The 25,715-nt window shown below is 41.8% G+C and overlaps 1 long non-coding RNA gene across 1 annotated transcript; it reads right to left on the reverse strand.

Annotated features, from left to right (window-relative positions):
- Nucleotides 1-19,200: 19,200 nt before the first annotated feature.
- On the reverse strand, nt 19,201-25,052 carry LOC311429731. Its single transcript, XR_014688366.1, has 2 exons — nt 24,368-25,052; nt 19,201-22,169 (listed from the first exon to the last, which is right to left on the reverse strand). It is a non-coding gene; the product is annotated as an uncharacterized lncRNA (long non-coding RNA).
- Between the last annotated feature and the right edge of the window lie 663 nt (nt 25,053-25,715).

Genomic DNA, 25,715 nt, shown 5'->3' on the forward strand with positions numbered 1-25,715 from the left:
GACAAAAACATGCTGAAAACTTTTTGGATACTTAAATAAAGTGAAGATTTATGACTCTGAATTGTTTATTGCACAAAGGGATTTTTATTTGACCCTGTGTATCCCACTCTCACATACTTAATGCCATTCAAAGGAGAGGAGTATATGTATTCCTCAGACAAGTATTCTGACATTTCAGAAAGATAACAGCTACCTCTCAGTTTAAATAAACTCAGAAATGTGCCTGGAAAATCATTTGTCATTGGCTGTAGAAATGTCAGGTTGCCAGATTAAGTGATAGAGGAATTAAAATGTTCTCCCTCTTAGACCAAGTGCTAAAATACCCAACAAAGGAAAGCCTATTGTGCTTATTTTCTAAAGGCAACTACTACATTTAGTAATATCTTCCATGGAAATCCATAACACAATATACTTATTATTTCTGAATATTCCACCTACTCTAACCAGTGCTACACTTTGGTTCTCAATGTCTGTACAGAACAGCTCATGCATTTCAGACAGCAAATACAGTGCACCTCTCAGTTGCGTAGATGTATTTCTGGGGTGTTGAAAGTTCAGCTTATTAGAGTGCAGCTTTGACTTCATATAGAAATCTTTGGAAGTGAGAGCTTCGTCTGTGCCATAGGGAAATACAGGGAATACAGGGAAAGTACATGTTTTGCAGAGAGAGGCTTGGCACCCCTGTAGCTCTTATACTCTGGAAGTGCAATAGCTCTGGGGCTATCAGTGCTTTAAGGCATTGAGAGGAAATGGAGCCATGGTGACCCTTCTTGAGGTTTGTAAGAGAGGAAAAATATTCAGGAAAATCAAGAGAGAGAGCCTATATCACATACAGTGAAAAGACCAGCCACAAAGTACTACAGAAGGCATCATTACATCCTGTATTTCCTACAACATAACCAGAAAATCTGAAGTTTCACTTACACCCGTTTTACTCACACCCAGTAAGAGATCTCTCTGGAATGTCAAGCAGGATGAAGCAAAATGCTTCCCTCTCACTCATCTCCTTTTATATAAGCATGATAAGTGAATCACACATCAAAACATGAGGTGGTAGAAAGAAGTTTCTTAGCTCCATCAGACTCCCAACCTCTGTCACCATGTGTCCAAGGTGCTCCCTTTCTACTGCAATGCACTCGTAGAGGTGTTCCTCGATGACCTGAGCCAGTCACTGTGTGAGCTTCTTCTGCCTCACACATCTTAGCCCAGGCAGGGAATTAATGTAGGCCTGGGTCCTGTGGTGAGCCCAGGTGGGCTTCCTCCCACATTTCTTGGCAGCAGCTCCTGCAAAGACTCACAAGAAGGACTAGGGCTCTGGCAACTGGTCCAGGACTCAACCTGGCTATGAAAACTTCCAGGGAAGTGTTAAAAAGAATATATTGATATTATTTATTATTATTTCCCTCCAAACTCATCAGTTATTGTCAACTATTTGTTAAAGTTTTAGAAGCAAATCCACCTGTATTCTCATAGACTTTTCTTCCAAATGATGATCGCCATTTCAAAATGTTTTTCAACTTGTTAAAAACTTCAACTTGTTAAAAAAAAAAAAAAAAAAAAAAGAAAAGAGAGAAGAAGAGGGGTTATGAGTTAATAACCTTCCTAATAACCACAGAAACTAGAATCTTCTGGAGAAAATTAGCATTATCTCTTTTCCTGCGTAAATCACTCTAACCCACTTTTCCACTTTGTCTGATGGTGAGGGATTGCTAGGCAACACCACACTTGCAGGTCAGCTGCCACTTCACGACTATGCCCGTGACATTTTTTTGAGGCACACACTGAATTTCTTCAGAGATTATGTTACTATTTAAGATTAAGAAAATTTAAAATTACTTGACTAATCTTCCTACTGTAATACTAGCTTTTGCTTATTCTAAAGCTGTGTTGCTTTATGGCTGAATATTGCTTGCAGTGTCTAAATATTTGGAAGTAAAAACTGCTATTTTCTTCAGTAGTAATAATGAAGTTAGGCATAAGATAAAGCTTGATTTTAATTATAAGGTGTCCTTCCTCTTACTCTGCCTGCCTTCCCTGTTTTTCATGCCAACAGCAAGTGTTTGATTTGACTTGAAGTACAACTGAGCTGCTATCCCAAAGAGGCAGATGAATCATTCTAATATCTGATAACTCTCCCAAATAAAGGCAGCTCTCTACAGGAGCAAATGTCAGTCTCTATAGCTTAACAAGCTTATCTGAGCGAATGCAGTTAGTGGGGACATGCTCACGTTGAAAAGCTGACTGCTGATGGTGGGATTTTCAGCATTTTGCCAAACAGCCAAGTAGGCAATGATATTCCTGTTTCCAAGCAGGATGTTCGTACACAGCCTGTGCCTGAGGAAATGATCAAGAATAGCAGGCACATGCCCCATGGCAAAAATTCCCAACCACACAATCCCAAAAAACCAACAGGTACACCTCAAATAATAGGTGCTCCTCAGCAGGCCAAAGGGAGACAGTTTGCAAATCCTACACTGTGGTTTATAGAGGTAGCCCATGCACTAGTAACTAGTCTTTCTTATGAGTCAATCCAGACAGTCAGCTACTTCAAGGAAATGCCACCTAAAAATGTTTTTTTATAAAAGTAAGCACTTGAATGCAGAGCAGAACCCTTTTTAATTCTAAGTGCCTCATTAAATTGTCAACTTCCCTGTAAACAGTGTTTGAAGCAGCAAAAATGTGAGCATGACATGGAAAAACTAACCACAGATATATGCCAGTGCACCAGGACTGCAAACCCAAAGCTGTCAGGGTCACGAGTGAAAGTGGCACTTGACTTCTGCCTCAAATTTGGAAGTCTGGCAGAGCTATTTGCCCAAGGCCAGGACCTCATCCTGCACAAGGAGAGGAGACAGGTGCTTTGGAGGCCTCCAGGGAGTGGTGGTGCTTCTCGTGGAGAAAACACCTAGTTTGCTGGGCAGCATCTCCCTCTGGAGGCTCTCACAGGCACCTGCTTCTCTCTGTTGGCTGGGCGCCTCCTTCTTGAGGATGGCCTCACTAGACATCCAAAATTCAAACGTGAGTTAGATGTCTGACATAGGAAGAGTCCACTCTAAACCATCATCTGAATGTCAGACTTGGACAAGCCTGACTTATTTCAGCACATTGTAGCAAGCACCTGGCTCAAAATAGCATGTTTAGCCTAAAAGTCATAGCATTTAAAATATATGTGCTTTGGGGTCTGTGAACACTTCAGCCCAATAAGCCACTGTTTTGTACAATTCTGATCATTAGACACATACTTTTACTAAAAGTATTGGGAGGCTACTTTTATCAGATGTCATAAGAAAGCAAAAGCTGAGGATTTTAAAAACAACAAAATCTAATCAAATGCAGTTATGACAGTTGTCATTACTGTCAACCTAACTACAGCAATTTATCTTCTAAATGAAGACTGTCTAATGAATGTATTTTCATCAGCACATTGCTAGTCATTTAAGCCATTTCAATTATATTTTTATATCATTGTCTCTTCTTTTTCCCCACTAGATCTATTTTTTTAATATGATCCAGAGATGCAGAGGTCTCTCGCATTGCTCTGAAGGTGTAATTTGCTTATTACAGCTTTCAGAACTTTCAGGCAAACCAAAGAAAATGGAAAAGACAGAACCTAAATTTTCACATGAGATCCAGTAACTCCAGGGATGCTCTGCAGAGCCCCAGGGTTCCTCTCATCACAGAGACAGCAACATGCCAAATAAGTTTTTAAAAAGAACCGTGGAACACTCATATGCATTCAGCATGACAAAAGACCTAGAGTGAAACATTATTAGCAGTTTCTAAAATGTCAGGTAAAATACCATCTATCATTATGATAAAAAAAAAAAAAAAAGAAAACATTGGAAAACAAGAGTTCTCTGATTAGCATGTTGATTTGTAATGAATTTTACACCTTCTGCAAAACCACTGGGCTTCAGAAACAACAAAATACTGCCTCAGTTAAAAAAATAAAATAAAATAAAATAAAATAAAATAAAATAAAATAAAATAAAATCACTGAAGTTATTCACTGCAGTTCAAAGCTCCTTTATGAAATGAATCTTTCTTTGGACATTTCTTTAACTGGACACTTCTTAGGACAAAATTCTCTCATCCAAGGGGAGATACTAAGCTCTCACTAACGTCAATGGGACCTTTTTGCATCTCAGAACAAAACTTGTCATTCAGTTCCTCTAGGGAGATGGGAGAGTAAGGAAATCATTGCATTTTTCATAGAATCATAGAAATCCCAAGTGGGACAGGACCTGCAAAGAATACAACTCCTGACTCCACAACAGGCAACGTAAGAGTTAAGCCATGGATGTATGCATTGTCCAAACTCTTCTTGAACTCTCTCAGGTTCTGTGCCATGACCACTTCCCCAGGGACCCTGTTTCAGTGCCCGACCACTCTCTCAGTGAAGAACCTTTTCCTAACATCTAGCCTGAACCTCCCCTGATATAGGTTTCAGCCATTTTAATGAATGTCATAAAATAATAATAATAATAGTAATAATAATAGTAATAATAGTAATAACAGTAATAATAATAATAATAATAATGACATTAAAATTTGTGAAAGAAGTAAACATAATATCATCATTAAAATTGATTTCTATTGATAAGATGTTTTGAAAACATGCATCTCTTACCCTTGAAGTCTTTTACCAGAGGGTATATTTAGTTTGTTCTGTTTTATCCTCCATTATGTTAATTACATAAGCATTCACTGTTTTGCTCTGATTTATTTAATAAATCACTTTGTATTTTTCCCTTTTTCAGAAAACACCAATTTTTTTTTTTTTGAAAAAAATATTAAACAAAAGAAAATTTGTACTCTTAGCATTACTGAATCCTCAGTTAGAATCAGAAATCACAAGCCCTGACAGTTCCATAAAACCAGTAATAATTTTTATTTCAATGTAACAAAATAGGCCAGCTCCCCTTATGTTCAAGGACCTTAGGAACAGCAGGCAGGGAGAATTTAGCTGTGGACTTGCTTAGTGCCTCCCATGGTAAAGCATCATTATTCTTTCTCTGTGTGATTTTTTTTTATCTCAGAAATGAGTGAGTAAGGTAGAATCTGTCATACTCATACACCCATACCCAGCTCTTGACAGTCTTCTGCTTACCTTTCGTGAGCTACAGACAATACAATTGGATGCTTCTTCCACTGCCCCCTACAGACACTTGCAGTGGCGTTGCAGTTGCTGAATGTAATCCCTTGAAAAGGAAACAGTCTGAGAAACCTCCTCTCCCTCATTGTTCTTTGTACTTTTCGAGGCAGATGACTTGTCTAGCATACTTGTACTTTATGGCCAAATAGCTAGACTAGGAATTTAATATTTTAGTGTATGCTGTTGGGTCCTTTTCAGTTTTTATTCTCCCTACACATACAAGACTGATGGAATATACTTGGTCAAGAGACCTTGATGACAGCCAGATCTACAGGTGTGAAAACATTGTCATGGTCCTGTCAGTGTCTTCAAAACCAGCCTTTGCAGACTCTGGACACCGATTTAGAAAGCCCAAGTCCTGGAGGCCTTGGTGACAGTCCTCATGGCAGGCACTATTATTGTTAGTACCTTTGTCTTTCTGCTCTGGATTCTTCATAGTACAGTCTATAAAAGCTGGTACTTGGAGATCTGTAGTTTTCTCTGTGCTACACATTATCTTATCAGCAAGTAATGTTCATGGTTGTGACTTCTGTGGGGTTGATATTAAAGTATTGTGAACAAGTAGGCTCTCTGGGGATCTTTTTGGTTTGTCAAGTCACGCAGTGTTGTTAGGTCATTATCATTTTCTTTTCCCAAGTTAGTTTTGTGCTCTTATCACTTACAAACTCTAGGGAGATACTGTTATTGACACATCCTGCTGAAAGGTACCAGCCGCTTGATTATGCTTGCCTCTGCATTTCACTTAATCACCAAGCAACCGCTGATGCACATCTGCTATGCAATGCAGTCACAATTCACGCGTTGCATCTTTGGTCTTTGCATTTTTCATTGGTGCCAAAGGATGATAACTGAAGTAGACAGTGTGAACAATGTGGCTTTCTCGCTGCTTCACTGAATAGTTTAGAGGATAGTTTTCACTTCTGTCAGAGTCCAACCTACTATGCCAGCTTGAGATATTGATTGCCTGGAAATGTTTATTTCTACTCTGCTTGAATTTCAGGGGTTGAAAAACTTTACACTTAAAGGTAACCTACACTTTCATATCAGCGTTGCTAATGGAGCTAGGGAATAAAAAGCTGAGTACTTACAGATTTCTCCAAACAATAACGAGTAAATTCTTACCTCTGATGTCAAATTCAGACCATTCCACAGGACGCAGCCCTGTGAGTTACTGCAGTGATGCAGTACTGTGTCACATCTGCCCAAACTTCATCCAAGTACAACCTGAGAAGGTTTTAACTACCTTCATCATGACTATGACTTGTTTATCTGACTTTGATCAACCTAAGAGTAATATCTCCATGCTTCCTGTTTGGCTGATACAGGGTAACAGACCTTTCTAGATGGTGACCCAAAGCAACTGAATTAGACGCTGAATTGAGACCTGTCCTGTTTCCACTCAAAGTAGAACTGAACAAAATCCTGAGCATTATTAGAGATGAAACTAAACTAATCCCTGCAAAATGAGTCTTGCAAATGGGGAAAGAGGAAATTGCAAAACACATCCTACATTTTTTAAACAATTATTATTACCACTGTGTAGACAACAGTCTACCACAGACAGAGAAAATGCAAGACCAAGGATGTTCCCGTCTAAAGGAATCTGTAATCAAAACAAAGCACCTGTGAGACGTTAAATAAAATATGCCCCATAATTTCTCTTCAGGTATCTCACTGAATATGTGTCTATCTAATTCCTAACACCTGCCACCTCTTCACACAGTCCTCTAGTAAGCTCTTTGTCAATTGTACCAGAGCTTGTTGGTACAAGTGTTTGCTGAATTCAGTCTTCTCTTTTTCAACATAATGCTTTCTGACACACAATATCAAATGTTTTATTACACTCTAGACACAATCTTCAGGAACTGATATATTTTTTTTGATGTCTTCAAAAAACGTGTCCACATTATCTGACATGATTTTATCTTTGTAAATTCATATGTGTGCTGCTCATCATTCTTTCATACTCCAGGTATTCAAATACATCCCTTTCTACCGTTCACATCTGTACTTAAGCACAGCTAAGTGTGTGACTTACTGAATGAATGGTGACTTACCAAAGGTGAGGTTCATTCCTGCAATTTTTTTAAGAACTGAAACCTTCCTCCATTACATCTCTCTTGTCTGTGCAGTTTTATCATCTCTTTAGCTATCTATGCAGATGTTTCTCTTCAGGTATTTCCTGACTGATTACAGATTTTCAAAATTAACTGTAGAGGATCAGATCAGGATTTAGACATGTTGACTATTTGGACCTAATGATCATGTGCAAGTCTTTTTCTACTTTTTTTTTTTTTTTAATATATATATACATATATAGAATTAGATAATTTGATTATTAAAAAAATGGTATGCAGTTCTGTTATTGCTAGATTAACTCACTTCCTTATTCTTTTTGCTAGACCATATATAATTTACATTTGAATTCTCTATAATTCCCTGTCCATCACTGCTCTTTCACTGCCCAATCCACTGGAATGCCTAAACTATCCTGACATTGTTTGGCACCAGTTTCCTGTAAAGTTCACTTGGACATGCATGACTACTGCCCTCTGCATCTTTTCAGAGCTGCACCTGCAAAATACTGTGCATTTTTAAGAACAGTAAAAAAATAATTTGGTGGAATAACAGTAATCCAAAAGACACCTACTCACCTCTAATACTTGGTCACACTTGGCGAAAAATTTTATCACTGAAGTATAGTATCTGATAATTGAAAAATATTCTATAATATAATAAAAAAGAATTAGAGCGAAATCTTGGGCTAATATGAGTTGATGGTAAATATCCAACTGCTTTGTAAATTACAGCTACAGGCTCATACAGAAAATAATTGAAGAATTATCTATATCTATGAAGACATGAATTCCCAAATTATAAGAGCATGAAATATTAAAATGTTAATACTTTTCTGATACTGATCTTAATTAAATTTGATTTTTACAGCTATTGCTATATATACATTTCTGGAGTTAAATATGTTATCAAACGTAGGATGTTACTAGATATAGAACAGTCATCAAATATCTCCTAAAATATCCATGATGAGGGGGCTTCAGTTGCTGGTATACAAGCTGCTGAAATGTCAGAATGAAACAGAACTTAAAGATGACGTTTCTGAAGACCATCAATGACTGCTTCTTGCAGAAAAAAAAAAAAAAAAAAAAAAAACTACTAAACATGGGGAAATCACTTGTTGGAATTGAGTCTTCAACAACATTTTTGAGTCCGTTCAAAGCTAGTTAGAGCCTTAAGCACTGACAATTGAAGTTTTTGGAGAAAATCTGTGAGTTCTGAAAGACTGCCATAATTTTGTTACAGCTGTGTATGACCAGTATCACTAGTAAATGATGTCTGGAGCACATTAGGGGGGCTTCTGGACTGCAGCCCACTGTGCATCATGTCCAAAAAGGACCCCCTCATGCTCTCTGAGACAGTTCTGTGATAGAAACAAAAGTCCTGGAAGCGGCAACAATCAGCATTTTCATTTCAAAAGCATACTTTTGATCCAAACCAAAACACTTTGTGGACACATTCAATTTATCCCCTGGGGTGGCAGTTTAGTCCTATTGTTACAGGGTTTTGATGCTGATGCTCTGTTGTGGTGCTCCAGGTCTTCCTGCTTTCTAGCTTCAGAACAAAAAATAAACAAACATAAAAATAAAAATAATAAAAATAAAAATTGCTTGAAAGTGGGAAAATGATTTTTGAGTACACTGAAAGAGTAACTTAACTTTCTGCAAGACTCCTGGCTTGAAGTAATGTATTTTATAAAACAAACAAGCAAAAATAAATAAATAAATAAATAAATAAATAAATAAAAATGAAGCCTTTGAGATTGAATTGAGCCTTTCACAGGCCTTGAGAAGGGCTGCGCAAGTTGGGATCTAGGAGCAGGGGAGGAAAGGTTAAACATATCCTAGGTTATTTGCTATGAGTTCTCTGATCCTCTGATGTTTGTTACCCCAGCACATTTGGTATCATGAAGCTGCCACGGCTGAGGCAGGCCTCACACATCCTTCTGCAGCTGTGTCACGATGGCTGCCTGTTCATAGCCCTGCCATGGCATCAGCTGGGCTTCAGCTACAGCTCCTCCGTTCTACACAGAGTCCTCCCAAATCCTGGCTCCTCAGTCCTCTCGCTGTTCCCTCTCATCCCCTGCCAAAGCAGCAGCTGGAGGAAGGCAGTCATGCTGATGTACAAAATGAAAATTCAGTGGAGTTAGGCCAAAAAGACTTGAGAGAGAGGAGGAAGTGGCTGAGCAGCCTCATTTGCTCACATCCTAATGCTCCTGTATGCTCTTACGATCCAGCCTGCATCTCCCTGGCGCTGCCACCTCCACAGAACAGCTGTCTCACACTGTGTAATGCTCTTCGGCCACCCCAACACTCTTATGTCCTCCCATCCAACTGTCCTGCTCCCAGACTTTAATGTAGTGCACTTCAGTGGGCACACTCTTGTATCAACCTCTTAATGGCTGTTATTCGCTAGTTTGCAAAAATATCCATTGAACAGATCCAAGTGGATATTCTCAATGGCAACAAATTAATTGTTTGACAGAAAAAAAAAAACAAAAAAAAAAACAAAAAAAAAAAAAAAAAAAAAAACAGAACAATAAAAGAGAAGGTAAACATCCACAGATTATTCTCTCTTCCCACTAAAGGGGAATATGGGGAAGCTGTTGTAAGCCTAGATCTTGGCATGGACAGTTTAATAAGTTCCAATAAAATGGTGTAGGAGGATAAATGTAACATCCAAGAATAAACATTTTCTATCATATATTTCTATGTGTTTCCATTTATATTCTTTGTGGAAATAATTAATGTATAAAAAAGCTATTTTCCCAGTAAAATAGAAGAACAAAACCCAAAAGTACTAGCTGTAAAAATACAGAAAGCCAAGTTTACCCAGGAGGTAGCTCTGCTTTAAGATGGATTAATGTGTTTGTGACAGATTATTATCATTTACTGACTTTGCAGGAGCCCTAACAATTCCAAAAGCTGCGTTTTCACTGTCAGTGGTGCTCATGCAAAAGCAAAAAATAAAAAATAAAAAATTCTTGGCAAGAAAATAAGACACCACCATAAGCCCAAGGCAATTTCTTTTCTACATAAATTTCAGTGTCAAAATGGTAGGAAAACTCAAATCACTTTAAAACTGCTAGAGGGCATTGCCAACAATGAAAAACAGAAATATAACTATAAACACAATTATTCAAGTATGCCCTGTTAACTAATTGGAAGATTTGAAGGGCTAGCAGAAAACTTTTTTTTTTTTTTTTTTTTTTTTCCTGATAAGCAAGATACATATCAAATTAAGAACTAAGGTGATTTTCTCCTTTGCAAAATAGCTGACAGTGGCAATAGTGGTAACAAGGCTGTTCTGCTTCCCAGCAGAATACATGTGGAGGGCACGTCCTGATATGGTTTTTTATTCCACTTCTTCAGGATCCCTATTAGATATTTTGTTTAGCAATACCTTCTGAACAAATCTACCTGGGATTAAATTCTCATTATCATTTAAGAATTCAGAGGAAAATTTGCAGAGGTTAAGGTCCTCAGTCATGTAAAAGAAGAGGCAATATTTGCAGTATTTTTCCTTTGGTAGTAAGAAGATTCCCAAAGGCCAACTCGTGAGCTGTAACACATCTGCAGCCCTTTCAAAACGTTGGTGTCTTGGAAGAGAAAGGTGCCCATTGCTGCAATGGCACCTGTTGCTGTGTTTGTTGCTCTTCCAGGTACGTGGCAAAAGAGGGCAGTGGAGCACTGTACATTTCATTAGATTAAAATAATGATCCCTGCAGATCTTTTATCTACATTTATCTGCTCCAAAAAAATATAACTATACCTAGAAAAGTCATCATGTTGTACTAATAATATCCAGATAGCTTAAACTGAACATCTCTTAAGCTTTCATTGAAAGTGGGATTTCTCTTCTAGCAAGCTTTTTAATCAACTGACTTAAACCTCCTTAAATTTTGAATCCCCTGTCACAACAGGCATACTGGTTGCATTTGCATTACTTCCTTTACATGCAGTCCAGAGAAGTTGGCATTTCTGTCTCTAACACAACTCTCCAAGTTAAGAAAGGTCAATCATGAGTATACCTGTTCTCAAGCAGAATGGATGAGCTTTGTTTCCTTTCCTTTATCATTAAAACAAAATGTTGTTGTTGTTGTTTGGTTGGTTGGTTTTGTTTTGTTTTGTTTTGTTTTCCCAACATGCCATAGCCAATCTTTGCTTTTGTTGGGTGCTTGCTTTATTTATTGGGCAGTTCTGCCTTCTGAATCCTTCCCAAGTGTTTCAAGACTTCATCTGTGCCATGTCCATCTCTAAATGTGTTTGTTCATGCAACTTTAAACATTCAGCAACACCATCTGTTGTTCCCATACTTAAGAAAAGAACTCAAAGGTCAAAGAGATCTCCAAACATCTTTAGTTCTACATCTTAAAACCAAATTTGAATAGTGGGTTTTGTTTGGTTTTCAGTCCGAGTCTGAGATGCTGCTTCCTTTCACTGAATGCAGTGGTTTCCCACTGCTGCATAGGCTTACATGGGTAATATGCCATTAAAAATAATGACTTGTTATTTAAGGGGAATGGTCATGGAGAAGAACCCTGGCCTCTCTACCCAAGAATGTTCTTTCATCTTGTCAATGACTGCTTTAACTCTATTTTTAAAATGACAAAGGTTCCCAGTGTCAATATACTCCTCTAACTGTCCTCGGGATGTCAACGCTCTAACCAAATTTATTAGCTGTGCTCTCACTTTCCCATTGTAAGCCAAAGACTGGTGCTCAAATGTCATTCATATCAAAATGCTGTGTTTTATTTAATGGCTATAACATGTCAGCACTGTCACCAGTGCTTCTTTGATGTAAAAAGACAAGGGGATGTGACAAGATACCTTTGATGTGCCACATCCAACCTGAAGTTTGAATTATTTATAAATGTTTGGAAAATTACATAAAATGATAGTGTAGCGATATGTAACCTGTTACCACTACACTCTCGGATCAAAACACAGTAATCACCAACATCATTATCTTACCACAGAGCGGTTCCTCGAGTAGCTCACTGGGCTGGGAGCCAGGGAGACCCTCACCGCTCCTCGGCTTCCAGAGCCTCTCCTGATAAAAGAGGGGTGCCAGTGCTGACCATTTTTTGCAGTGCCTGGACATCACGATGCTCCGTAGTCATTAATATTTATAGTATTGAGGCTAGATGTTATTCCTGTTATTGCAGTTTTTGTTTTATTTTCACAGTGACACTATTCCCGTTGCTACAGTATTCTGTCTCCAGGGTGCCAGGTCCTGAGCAAACACACATTTAGTCTGGTCAAAGCGCACTGCTGTTTACGTTCGAAAAAGGCTTTAGAAGTGTAAGACAATGCTTTCCACACCACTGCACTTAAACTTCTGGGAAAATCAATAATTTTCTCTACAGATTGACTAGCCCTTTTCCACTAGGTCTTGCTCTTTCAAAAAAGGCACGAGCCATCCTCAAACACAAACAGGAAAAACATGCAATACTGCTAAACCCAGGGATGCTTCAGTTTTTCTGTGAGATGGTTATAGAAATAATTTTGCATTTTGGTAAAGTCATAGAACAGCACCTTTCTTAATGGAAGAAATATTGTTTATTCTTTGCTTGTATTTACTCGTTTTGTCCCCAGCTAAATACAACAATGCAATATTTCAGTCATATATCTAGTAACTGATCTAAAATGAATTAACTCTTCCCTTCTCCTTTCTTTAAGTAGTTCCCTATTTCCTGATATATGCTGCTGGATAAATATGTACTTAGACTGCTTTTTTATAGACAGCTACATATAAGGATTTTGTAACTTACATTTTATCATACATTTTAAAGTGCATAGAAAGGCTTATATACATATCACTCTCAAAAACAAAAACAAAACAAAACAAAAAAAATAACAAACAAACAAACAAAAAGCTGAGGACACCCAGGTCAGGAGAAAATCATGAGCCTTTTCACATCTGAGCAATGTCAGTTGTAAGGCCACTTCTCCAGCTGTGGCCCAGAGAGGCGGTCTGTCAGTAGGCCAGCCCCATGCTTCAGCACTGATAAAGGGCATTCAACAGCCATTTGTGGAAGATGAGGATTCTCTTGAAATAGACCCACCCCCCCTCTAAGTAATGGTGCTGGAAAGGACAGAGATGCACAGGACGTGTTCTTGACCAGAGAAGATTAGCTGAGATACACCTCTAATGTGTGACTGAGGTTATCACCATTCCTACCCTGCCCTCACTAAAAGCTCCTGCAAATATAATAGAAAGCCACAAAAATTTCATATTTCCAGGCAAGCCAGGAGCTCGTTTTGCAAATCAAGAGATCTAACCATTCCTTTCTGGGTCATTGGCCTAGCCCACATGATAAACTGCAAACTAAAACTAAGCAAAACAAGGAAATCAAAGTCTGTTCAGTGGAAATGGGCAAATGAGGAGTGACCTTTGTTATTTCAAGCACCACTACATGCTCATCAGTAATACATGTAAATGTATGTGTATGTGCATATGTGTAACATCTCTTTAAATTCCTAACAAATCCTTTTGGTGTAAATTATAATGGAACAGTTATCACAGAGAATGCTGTAAAAATTAAAGCATTATTATTGGTAAAAAAAAGAAAAAAGAAAAAAAAAAGAAAAAAAAAAAAAAAAGGAAAGAAAGAAAGAAAAACAGCAGAATAGCAGTAAAGAATAAGATATGCTTGTGCTCCTGAATCAAAAAATCACCTTTTTACACATGGAAAAGCAAAAGCAAGCAAGTACCGTTATTCAAAGGACAATATTTTCTGGGCCACTAATGCCATCTGCTACTATTACAGCAAGAGATAGAAAATGTAGTGACTTTTTGAGCTTATTCTCCTATCTCATTATACTCAAGGATGATGATAATTTCGTGTTTTTCAGCCAGTCCCCCATCAGGGCACAAAATCCACCCTTCGAAGTGTGGAAAGGGAATTCAAGCATAACAGCTCCAGTAGGCTGTTACGTGTCTGTTGTGCTGTACATCAGGATTAAGAAGCATGAAGATACTGTGTCAGAACTGAAAGCAAGCAGTAAGCACCACCCAGATGATTACGAATGGCAAATCTACACTTTTACATCTATAAAATTAAAACATTAGAAGAATAAATGGAGTTCATAGTTCATCCATCCATCCCATCCATCCATCCATCCTACAATACAAATGGATTTCTCATTCCAGCTATCAGTGCTATCCTCCAAAACTGTTGCCATCCACCAAATCACAGGTACCACTGCACCCCATCAGAATGCTGTCTTTCCAAGCTAGCTCTCTACTTTCTGAATCCCAAGACACTTTTAGCTATTTTAAAGTTACCACAAAAACCACTAATCATCTAGAGGATTAAACTCTATAATAAGTTTAGTTTGCCTAGCTGGCATTCATAAAACCAGCATCATCATATTCTTAGACTTATGCAGGAATGACTCCTTGTTGATACGTGCAGAGGTTTTTGGAGTGCTGATTCTTCTACTTATGCTTATCCTTAATGAAATCTACTGAACCAAAATCATGCAATACATGGCTATATTTTCCAGTGGTATACCATTTATATTTTTTCTCATGGCACAGCCTTTTAATTTAGAAACATTTTATATAGAGCAATTAGTGGTCAAACACTGGAACAGGCTTCCTAGCGAGGTGGTTGATACCCCATGCATGTCAGTGTTCAAGAGGCATTTGGACAATGCCTTCAGTAATGTGCTTGAACTTTTGGTTAGCCTCAAAGCGGCCAGGCAGTTGGACTCAGTGATCTCTGTAGGTCCCTTCCAACTCAACTATTTTACTCTATAACACACATTGAAGTTATTAAAAAGTGATATTAGTTTTAAGGTCTGAGTGTTAACATCAATCCCTGCCAAAACACTAAAAAAAAAAAAAAAAAAAAAAGGAATAATTGGCTACATGGGCTAAAGAGTCAAGAAGGTGGCTGGATATCATCTTAGCCATATCACTTATTTGTGTGCTATTGTCTGCAGCACGAAGAAAGACTTTGACCATTTGTTAATGCATCCATGTATCTTCAGAACCAGATCCTTTGCTAACATAAATTGGCACTGCTCCACTGAAGTCAGCTGAATGCTTGTAACAAATGAACAGCTCCTCCACAGCAAGCAAAATTTTGCCTTCATTTATGTATCATCCCACGTGCCCATAGGATTTTGCCTACGTGACTATAAGAGAATGACTCACAACAGTATTTCCAACATCTTCCAAGCCTGTTCCAACCTTCTTTCTCATGCTTACCTTCCCGCTGACCTTATTAGTAAAGCCAGAAGTACGAGAAACCCTTGGTTGATCGAAATGGTAATACTATTTCATAATACTTTCACACTTTTATCCTTGGAATCCATATCAGCTCCAACACATGAACTCATGTTAAATGAATTTAGCGTCAATGTCTTGTTCCTGGGACAGGAAAAGTCAAACATTTGATTCCTAATGACAGTATGTTCATAGAAGTTTTTGAATAAATACATGAGATATACCATGTTTTATCCAGTTCATTCACCTCAGTACCCTTTAAATTTTTTAAAAGGGAATTGTCATGTGAATTTAATATACAATACAGGATCTTGCTGCTTCATACATAATTTAGTTTTAGAACACAGAGAGCTTTCACGAAGTCACATAAAATGCAAGGTTTTTTCTTTTCTTTCACCCTTAATTTAAAAGCTCTCCAGGCCTGTTAGCCACATGAGAGAAAAAAATAAAGTCAAATCAGAGATCTCCAATATATCAGTTTATGCATTCAAATATATGAGTCTTTTTTTTTTATTATTTTTTCCCATGGCTCAAAATCTTTTTCATCATAATTTGACATATCTTCAAGTAAAAAAATTAAAAAATCAACTGAGGTCTACAAATATCACTTTCTATGAATTTAAGGAGATGGGGGGAGGCATTTTTTCTGCTAATATGAGAGAATTTAAGTTTGAATCTTTGACAACAGATAAACTGCAGCTCTCATTTATTTTGGATTTGCACCGGGAAAAAAAAAAAAAAATCCAGATAGCTTTCTCTTGTAATTTTGGAACAAACTTTGGTGCATACAGAAATGCCAGAATGAAGCTCAAAAATCTTCCAAAGCTGCCTGGAGATCCTGGGCACCCTGCTCTGGGTGGCCCTGCTGGAGCAGGGGGTTGGAGCAGACTGGGCTCCAGAGCTCCCTGCCAACCTCAGCCACTCTCTGGTCCTGAAGATGGTCCACTGGTGTCTTGTGGAACTTCCCTGCCCTCACCAGGTCTGCCCAGGCTTCAATACAGCAGGCAGCTGTAAGAGAAAAACTCAGAACTCTACGTAGGAAGCTTTCTTTATCTGGGGAAAAAAAAAAAAAAAGAGAGAGAGAGAGAGAGAGAAAGTACAACAGCCTTTTGCATTAAGTAGCTTTCTGCCCAGTTAGTATTCCCCCTTCTGTATCTAAATATAAACTGCAAGTAGCCTGGGCATGAGATGGCTGGTTCGATGTTGAAGCTGACAGTTCCTGTGGGATTGTTTTTCTCTTCAAACCGGCTCACCTTCAAGCTAGGTGGCATCTGAAAAATCCTATTTTACCACCTACCTGTATGGGCATTACAGTTACCATAACATGCTCTCGGATGATGAAGAAGGACAGAAAGATAGTAATTGGACAAGATTACAGAAAATATTATATTGCACAAGAGCATGCCCAGCATGATTATATTATAGTCAGAGCAATGTAACTGAATTAATTTCCAGTTCCTAGAAATGTGCTAGAGTCCCCACAGAGGTGTAAGAATTAAACAGACCATAAGTACATTGTGATTTTAGTCTTCAACCTTCAGGCTACTATTATCTGTGAGGGCTTCATTCTCTATGCATGTATCAATACAGTTGTCATTCTGCACTAGTGATGCGCTACTGTGCACCGCGACAGCTACACACCACAGCCCAGAAATGCTGTGTAGCAGGTTAGTAGCTATGATCTGCTGGATGGTGTAAAATGTAAGGATAGCTGGGGTTACTGAGAATGGATCCCCCAGTCTGACCGAGCTGGAGTTCTGGGCCTCAGACTTCTTGTTTTACCCGGCCAACATGTGTGAAAAAATAAGGGAGAGAGTGCAGTACAAGCCAGCCATTACTCATTCCAGTAGAAGACTCTCAAGAGTATGTGGTTCACAGGATCACATAATCACAGGACAGGTCAAGTGACCTCAGGAGGTCTCTAGTTGACTCTACTGCTCAGACCATGTTGCTCAGGGGGTCTTGAAAACATCCAAGGATGGAGACCACACAGCTTCTGTGGGTAACCTGCCTGCCTGTACTCATGGGGAAAAAAAATATTTTCCTTTTAAACAGTTCCAAACTCCCTTGCTTCCATTTATGACCACTGTCTTTTATCTTCTCACCATGCACCACTGTGAAGAGCCCAACTCCATCTCCTTGGTGGCCCTTGCTAGGCAATGGCAGGCAGTGGTACTACTAGGTGCCACCAAAGACAGGATGTTCTCCAGGCTGAACCAGCTCTGCTGCCCCAGCTGCTCATCATGGGGCAACTGCACCAGCCCCAGTGCCCTGGGGGCCCTCTACTGAGCTCCCCCCCAATTTGTCCATGGCTGTCCTGGGCTGGGGGCCCTAAACTGGTTGCAGTACGTAGATAGAGTCTAACAGGTACTGCACAGAAGGGGATGATCCCTTCCCTCAAGCTATGAGCTGTGAGCTATGCTTCTGTTCATACACTTCCTGAGGTTGCTGGGCACCTTTACTGAAGGGCACACCACTGTCTCACCTTCAGCTCACCGCTCATAACCAGATCAGGGCTTTCTCCAGAGTTGCTCCCCAGCCCTTCCATCCCCAGCTGCTGTTGTTGCACAGACTCTTCCTGCCCTGGTGCAGGACTTAATATTTCACCTTTCTGAGTTTTATGGGGCTCCTGCTGGCCCACTCCTCCAGGAAGTCTAGGTCACCCTGAATGGCAACTTTCCCCTAAGGTGAATTTACTGGTACCCCCCATTCGGTATCATCTGCAAATGGGAGAAAAGTGCACTCTGTTACCTTCTCCAGGTGGAGAGACAGAGAGAAACAAAGGGTTGAAGGGGTTGAAGACTATTCTATGTGAAGTCATCCTCCCATAGCTTCCTTTCTCCGTACGTAGAAAGTGGATGACAGACCTGTAATACTCTGGATGGTACGTGAGGAGCCTTGGAGAAATATTCTTTTCAGATCTTGGTAATCTTGTTACTGTTGTTACTGCCACTTGCTTCCCTGAGGTCATAGGTTAGCTCCCTAGAAGAGGTTAAGAGGTCTCATAGGATTTACAGGGAATGCTCTGAGATGTCCTTGTAAAAATGCTCAGCACAGGTTTTACATCAACTCACTGACAGATTGGAAATGCTCAAAACTCCTGCAAATCCTACGCTCTTTCTTACTATAATCCTCAAACCACAGCAATTACTCAGGATGCAGTGGCCTGAGGGCAGAGGTTGATAGGAGCAGCAATGTGCCACCTTTCAGCTTCACTGTGTCAATGAATAAATGCATATTCCTTAGGTCTTAACTCTTATCACAGCTCAATTAGGCTATGTCAGTTGCTAGAAGCATATAACTAAGAGCGTCCTTCTGTGTGCTCACAGTGTTTTCCTTTTATCTTTCCTGATACCAAGACCTCATTAAACTCCCATTTAGTTGTAGTCCCTATCAAGCTTGTTGGAATGGTTTAACAGTATAAAATAAAAGCAAGCCATTAGAATAGAGGTTGAGCGTAAACTTAGTTTTTCATTCCAGTTACATATATGTATCTCAGAATGATCATGCTGGTAATATGTTATCTTCAGAAGAACAATTGAAAGAGCTGTATAAAAAACATTTTACAAGTTAACTAACTGGCAAGCAACTTCATACATGTGTATTTTGAATGAAGACCACAGACCACACTTAATGAGGACCTTGCTTAATTACCGCTGTAGGTATAGTGTCCATTTTGATTTGAGCACCCAAGAGTGTTCACAGCAGATGCAAATTACCACTGAAATGGATACTGAATACCAAATAAATTTTTATTCACCTGTCCAGGCTTATTCCAACATGCAATAAACATAGAAGAGGCTATTCGTACAGAAGGCTTTGTTCCCCTGCCTTTAATACACCTATTTCCTTGTTCCACTCAAAAGCAAACATTCTCTCAGGCAGGCTTTATACAATAGCACTCCCAGAAAGCATCATAATCAGCAGGTTTCATTGTGCATAACTTTTTTTTTTTCTCAACACTACTAACTTCAGGGGGTTTCTTTCCTCCCTTGCTCCTAAAAACCTAAGTACAAAATGTGTACAACAAGTAAAAGTTGTACTTTTGTAAGAAGGTGTTGGCTAGTACTGTGTTTAGCCAAAAAATCACAATTCTGCTGCCATCTCTCTGAGATGTTCTTTTCTCATATATATTTTTGGTCATAAGAGGTTAATTACCTAATAGACTTTTTCCCTAGTACGTGAGGACTTTGTCTCTTGGAGGTCGGTGGAAAAAATGAGACATAAAATCTATTTGTTATTAATGTATTTCTTCTAACCCATAAAGCCTAGACTCTTTTTTTTTTTTTTTTCAAAGTGAATAGAGTGCTTGCATTTTCTATATAAAAATGATTCATTTATAATATCAGTGCACTCATGTTTGATCCCAAAGTCCTCAAGAAAGCATCTGCAACACTATCTGGTTTTAAAGCAAATCTGTATTAGGCTACAAGAGAGCCAAATTTCAAGGCTGAAGGAATAAAATAAAACAAATTCTCAGTTTGTTCTAGAGATGTATATTTCTAATTCAATCACATAGATTGCATATGTGAATGTGTACGTAAAGTACACATATAAATGTATATATATGCACATATACACTTTCTGTAAAGAAAAGTGGCAATTTTAGTCCTGTGAGCTTAGCATTTTACTCCATGTCAGATGCACTTCCTAAAATTGAAATGCTCTGCAGTCTCTCCTCTCCCAACTTGATGCAGCATTCCTTATTTTCCAGTTCCCGTCTCTTTCTTAATCAGTCGCAATCAATTTTTTTTTTGCATCCTTTTCTCATAGTGTGTTCTACAAAGAAACTCTGAAAGTCACCTTGTTGGTATCCTTTAGATATGATTTAAGGATGGGGTGACTCGGTAAAATGCCATAAGGAATCTTTAGTATTCAAAAGTAGTACCTCAGAGCATTCAAAATAAGGACATAATTCTCAGCAGCAGCCAATGTTATGAGCCCCTCCAAGCTGAAGCTCAAATTTCCTCATTTGGATAAAATTTTGAAAGCTACCGGAGTGCCTGTAACAAGAGCAGATACCGCTGTGCAACTGAACCATATGAACCATATTAAGCATGCACATTAAAAGCAGCACACTAAAATGAAAAAGGCTATTTTAAAGGACATTTACTTGAAAAACCTAGCTTAATGTAGAACAACAAATAACCAAGTGAGCGCTGCTTTCCAATACACTCATCATTTTGTCAGCCCACTTCAGGAAAATCAATTCGCAGTTTGTCTACAAACTGCGTTATGCACTAAATAGTCACAGTTCAGAAGATTACAGCTTAGAGGAAAAAGCAGAAAACCCTCATGCCGCAGAGAAGAATGGGGGGAAAAAAGTCATCTGTTGAGCAATGGCAGTGTAAGTTCTCCGTACATTTTAGCTTCAGATTGTGCCCCTGAAGCAGTGCCCCGCGGGAGGGAGGCAGCAGACAAGTGCCTAATGGTATGTGACTGATGGGTAATTCCAGTATATGGACGCTGATCTTTGGGTGAAGGGCAAACATTTTGGTACTTTAGAAATCCCTGTAACCACACCAGGACTGTCATTAACATTATCAATGCAAGACCACCAATATAGCAACAAAAGAAGAAATGATACAGCCTTCTAACGATTAAGGTTTAATACACTTCTTACACTGACACTGTATTCCCTGCCATGGCCCCAGAATTTGTCATGTCCCATCTAGTTTCAGCTATTATAATCATGGCACAATTAATCCCTGCAACCCCACCCTCAAGGTGTTGGTAAACACACAAATCATACCGAGTGCTCGTCGCAGCAGGGTCACAGATCTGAAGGCCGCAGGGCCCTTCGATGATCACTCCTTCCCCAAGCCCTCCGGTAAATGGGGCTGGAGCCCTGTGGGGCAGGTCAACATGTCTTGAGTGACAGCAGCCTGATGTTCCTCTACTTCATGCTCAGCTGGAGGGGAAATCGCTCAGCTCGTGTGACAGGAGGACGTCTTGATGACATGATGCTGGTCGTCTTCAGCTTTGGACCGTCGTTTCTCTCTGAGGAGAGTCTCTCAGATTGGAACAATCTTCAGTGCACAGTTCAAGCCACTTTCAGGGAAATGGTGTAACACACAAAAGAAGGCATGTCATGAAGACGCTGGCCCTAATTGACCCATCTTACGGGGAAGGAAGTAGAAAATAAGGAAATCTGAGATGTTTGATGTCCAGACATGCTCATGTGCAGCTTTCAGAAAATATTCAGGGAATTTGCCTGACTAGGGATTGAGTAAAGCATGGCTTATCCAGAAACATGCTGAATGTTTGCGTCAGACGTGACAGGGCATTTTGGTTCCTGAGACCATGCTGTAGCTTACTGCCTCACAGTAAGCATTAATCTGTAAAATTCATGACGCTTCTGCAGATGAAGCAGTGGTAACTTTTTCACAGTGTTTTTCATGCAAAGAGGCAAAGCTTTTAAATATCCTTTTACACAATGCTTGAATAGCCTACTAAATTGCTTTTGGAATAATAACACTTGTTCAGCCTATGACATCGCCTATTTCTGTAATATGGTAAAGATTTCTCTTGGGTCAGATAGGAACATGATAACAAGTTGTCTTTGCCTTGAACAAAGGTACTATTCATGATGTTACATCCCATATTATAACGAGTAACACCTCCAGGTGATCCATGTCTACTTGGTGCTATTGTATTCCGTATCTCAGTAGCTGATATTTCAGATACTGCCTTTGAAGCACTAGAACACATTAGGAGAGAGCAGCCTGGGTAAAATTGTTGAGCTGGGGCAGAAACACCTAACAAAACTATAGAACTAAAACTGTGACCAAACCTCAGAGCAAGTAAATAAATATATAAATAAATTTTTTAGGCATTCCACTGTAACCAATTTGACCTTGTTTATTGTTTAATAGCTCTCTCAACTTCAAAACTTCCTGCTGTTTCAAATTCAAACCTGCCAATATTTTTCTGACTCCACTGAAACTGACCGCAAAATTCCACACCAACCTCAGAAAGACCAGGATTTCATCTTCTTATACCAGGCATCACAGCAATAGAAAGGTGTTTTTTTTTCCACATTTCTAGGAGTTGGCATTTGTTAATATACAATAGTGAACACCCATAGCCAATGAGTCTGTGACTTCAACTATAAATCAAATTATGATATCGCTATTATTCCACTCATTTTTCAGTTGTGCTAAGCTGGAAAATACCCATTAGTGTTTATACAAATCTGTATGTACATATTTATATATAAGCACATATAAATTCACCTTATTTAGAATAAAAGCTGTTAAAAAAAAATATTTTCTGTATCTTGTCTCCTAGAAACTATATGCTCAATGTAATAATGAGCCAGCTGGAACCACTAATGGTCCGACGGTAACCAAATGGACTGTTTCACAGTCTCGGCAAATAGGAAGCTGCTTTATGTCAGTTAAGACAGGTGTTATAAAATATGTTTGGTCATATCAACACGTGAGACGTTTATTCACACACATGCATATCTGTTGATATTTAGTTTCTGGAAAATCCTTTTAATTTGCCACGTTCCACCCAGCTTTATACATAACAGCTTTAACCACTGGTTTTCTGTGTGATAATTAATGCTACCGGGCAAAGCCTCTGCACCTGCACGGCACGCCGTTGCCTGCCAGCTGGGATACGGGCAGAAGGTGTGCACTGCTGCTGCCTGGAAGGGAGCATGTGATGCGACCTGACACGTCCCAGTGTGAAGAGGTTTTTGCAACTTAGGTACAAACAAGTTTACTGACTAGTGAAACCACAAATGAAGGAGAGGACTTGGGGGTTTGCTTATTTCCACATAATCAGGTGCATAATAAGGGCTTTAATGACCCTAAGAGCTGTCCCCTTCTCCTCCCTCCATCCCCGGCCACTCAGAGCTGTTGAGAAACAGGCAGCTTGGGGTGTGCCGAGGAGATGCCAACACATCTACTGGGGTCACGGGGCATGGGAGCACTGCTGTCACCACTGCCATAGACAGACACATCAGTGGATGCATGAATGGCAATGCCAGGTTCGATCCACAATCAGGTCAAGAGCCCTTCGAAATACAATCTGAGCCAAAGCATGGCCCCAGATGGGAAAGGAGCCTTCTTGCAGGCAGCATCCTTTCAGACACAGAGCCCTGTTGCAAAGGGGAGCATCCAGTTGCACGCACTCAATGTCAAACCGCCTCGAATCACGCAATTACACTTCACATTTGCTTTGGTTCTCCCTCCCTTAAAACCAAATATGATTTTCCATCGATCCCCTCTGCGTACCCAGGCCCGCACCCTGCAGAGCCAGAAGACCCCCCCGGAGGGTCGGTGCGTGCCCGAGAGTTTGCCGGGATTCCCGGCTGCTGTCTTGCCAAGGGCAGGAGTGTGCACAGCCGGGGGGTTTTGGGACCACTTCTCTTTCGACAGGGCTTTTCACTTTAAACACAAGGTGTTAGTGCCTCTCAGCTTTAGCAAATAGCACCTAACGGTGCAGGCAGAGCCTCCCACGGCGGATGCTCCCAGGCAGGAACGCAGCTGGGCAGGGCGCGCTCCCCGGGTTGTCCCGGCACGTACGTGCGGTGCACTGCGGGCTTCCCAGCACCTTGTGTGCGGGGCTCCCCCCGCAGCCCCTCACGAAGGAGATGCTCACCCCGCTCCGCAGGGGCTCCCCCCGCAGCCCTGCCCGGCGGTGCCGCCAGCGCCCGCACCGCGCTGCGGGGCTCCCCGCAGCTCCGCACCCGCTCCGCACCCGGCCCCGGCGGCGCCTCCCGCGCGTTGCCACCTCTCCCCGCGGGCACACGCGTGTGTGAGCGTGTAAGTGTGTGAGTGAGCGTACGGCTGTGCCCCGGCCGGCGGCGCGGGGGGCTCGGGGGGCTCCGGGGGGCGCGGGGCCGGTGGGGGCAGCCCCCGCGGTGCCCGTCCGGCGGGGACTCACCGGGTCACGCTGCTCTCTGAAGGTCAGGCTCAGGCTGGCTGCTCGGTCGCAGTCGTCCTCCGTGCTCTGGCGGCGGCTCGGTTCGGTCCGTTTATTATTTTTTTTTTCTTTTTTTATTATTTTTATTTTCCTTCTTCCTTTTCCTCCTTCCCCTCGCTCCGGCGGCGGCTCCCGCCGCCTGCCCCTGCGGGGTGAATCCGTCTCCTAAGCCCTGTCCCCGCGCCGCCGCTCAGATACCGTGGTCGCAATCCACATCGCGGCAGATGTACCACAGGATCACGTAGAGGATCAGCAGGATGGCGAAGATGAACAAAGCCACCAGGATAGCCTTGGTCACCGGAGAGATGAGGGACTGCATGTCACCCGCGGGCCGCCGCCGCCGCCGCGGTCGAGGAAGAGGAGGAGGACGAGGATGAGGAGGAGAAGGAGGAGGAGGAGGAGGAGGCGGCGAGGCTGCTTCGGGCTCTGCACGGGGGCAGCGAGCGCGGACGGATCCCGCGGCCCCTCCGCCGCCAGCGACCCGCCGGGGGTGCACCGGGGGGCGGCCTCGCTGCCTCCCCCCCGCCGGCCTCCCTCCCTCAGCGCCCCCGCGGCGCTGCTCGGGCGGCTCCGCGGCGGGCGGGACGGGGCCGGGCGCCCCCGCTCCGGCTCCCGCAGCCGCTCCCGCAGCCGCAGCCGCAGCTCAGCGCCGCGGGGCGCCCGGCCATGGGCCCGCGGCCCCGCCGCGCCTCCGAGCCCGCCCCGGGGCGGCGCGGGGCCGGCCGCGGGGGGCGAAGTTACTGCCGGGGGCTGCCCGTGGGGGCCGCCTGCCCTGCGGGACCCCCGACGGCAGCCATCCGCGGGCGGAGAGCGGCGCGGCGCCGGGCGGCGTGCAGCCCAGCGCGGGTTTTCCCTCCCCTCGCCGCAGCTCGCCCCCACCTCCCTCCTCTTCCTCCTCCTCCTCCTCCTCCTCCTCGCCCGCCCCCCAACGCCGCGGGGGTCGCGGGGCGGTGCGGAGGAGCGGGGTGTCCGGCCGCGGGTCCCCGGGGGGAGGACAGCCCGCACGGACCCTAAATTAAACTAAAAGGCTGTTTGTTTCTTTTTTTTTTTTTTTTTTTTTTCCTTTTATCCCCGCAGGTCGGGACGGGTCGCACGCCCTCCCCGAGATGCGCAGCGTGGCCCCGCGGCCCCCGGCGCGGGCACCCAAAGGTACCACGGGGCAGGGCAGGAGGATGGGTGCGGGACGAAATGCCGGCTTTGCTCCTCCTGACAGCACCTGCGGGGCTGCCTCCCGCTCGCCCCCGGCTTTTGGACAGCCAGAGGTGCCCGCATGGTCAGCAGCACCCACACAGCGGGCACCCTCGGGTGG

Source organism: Aythya ferina, assembly GCF_964211825.1.
Source record: "Aythya ferina genome assembly, chromosome: 1".
In the NCBI taxonomy this organism is placed as follows: Eukaryota; Metazoa; Chordata; class Aves; order Anseriformes; family Anatidae; genus Aythya; species Aythya ferina.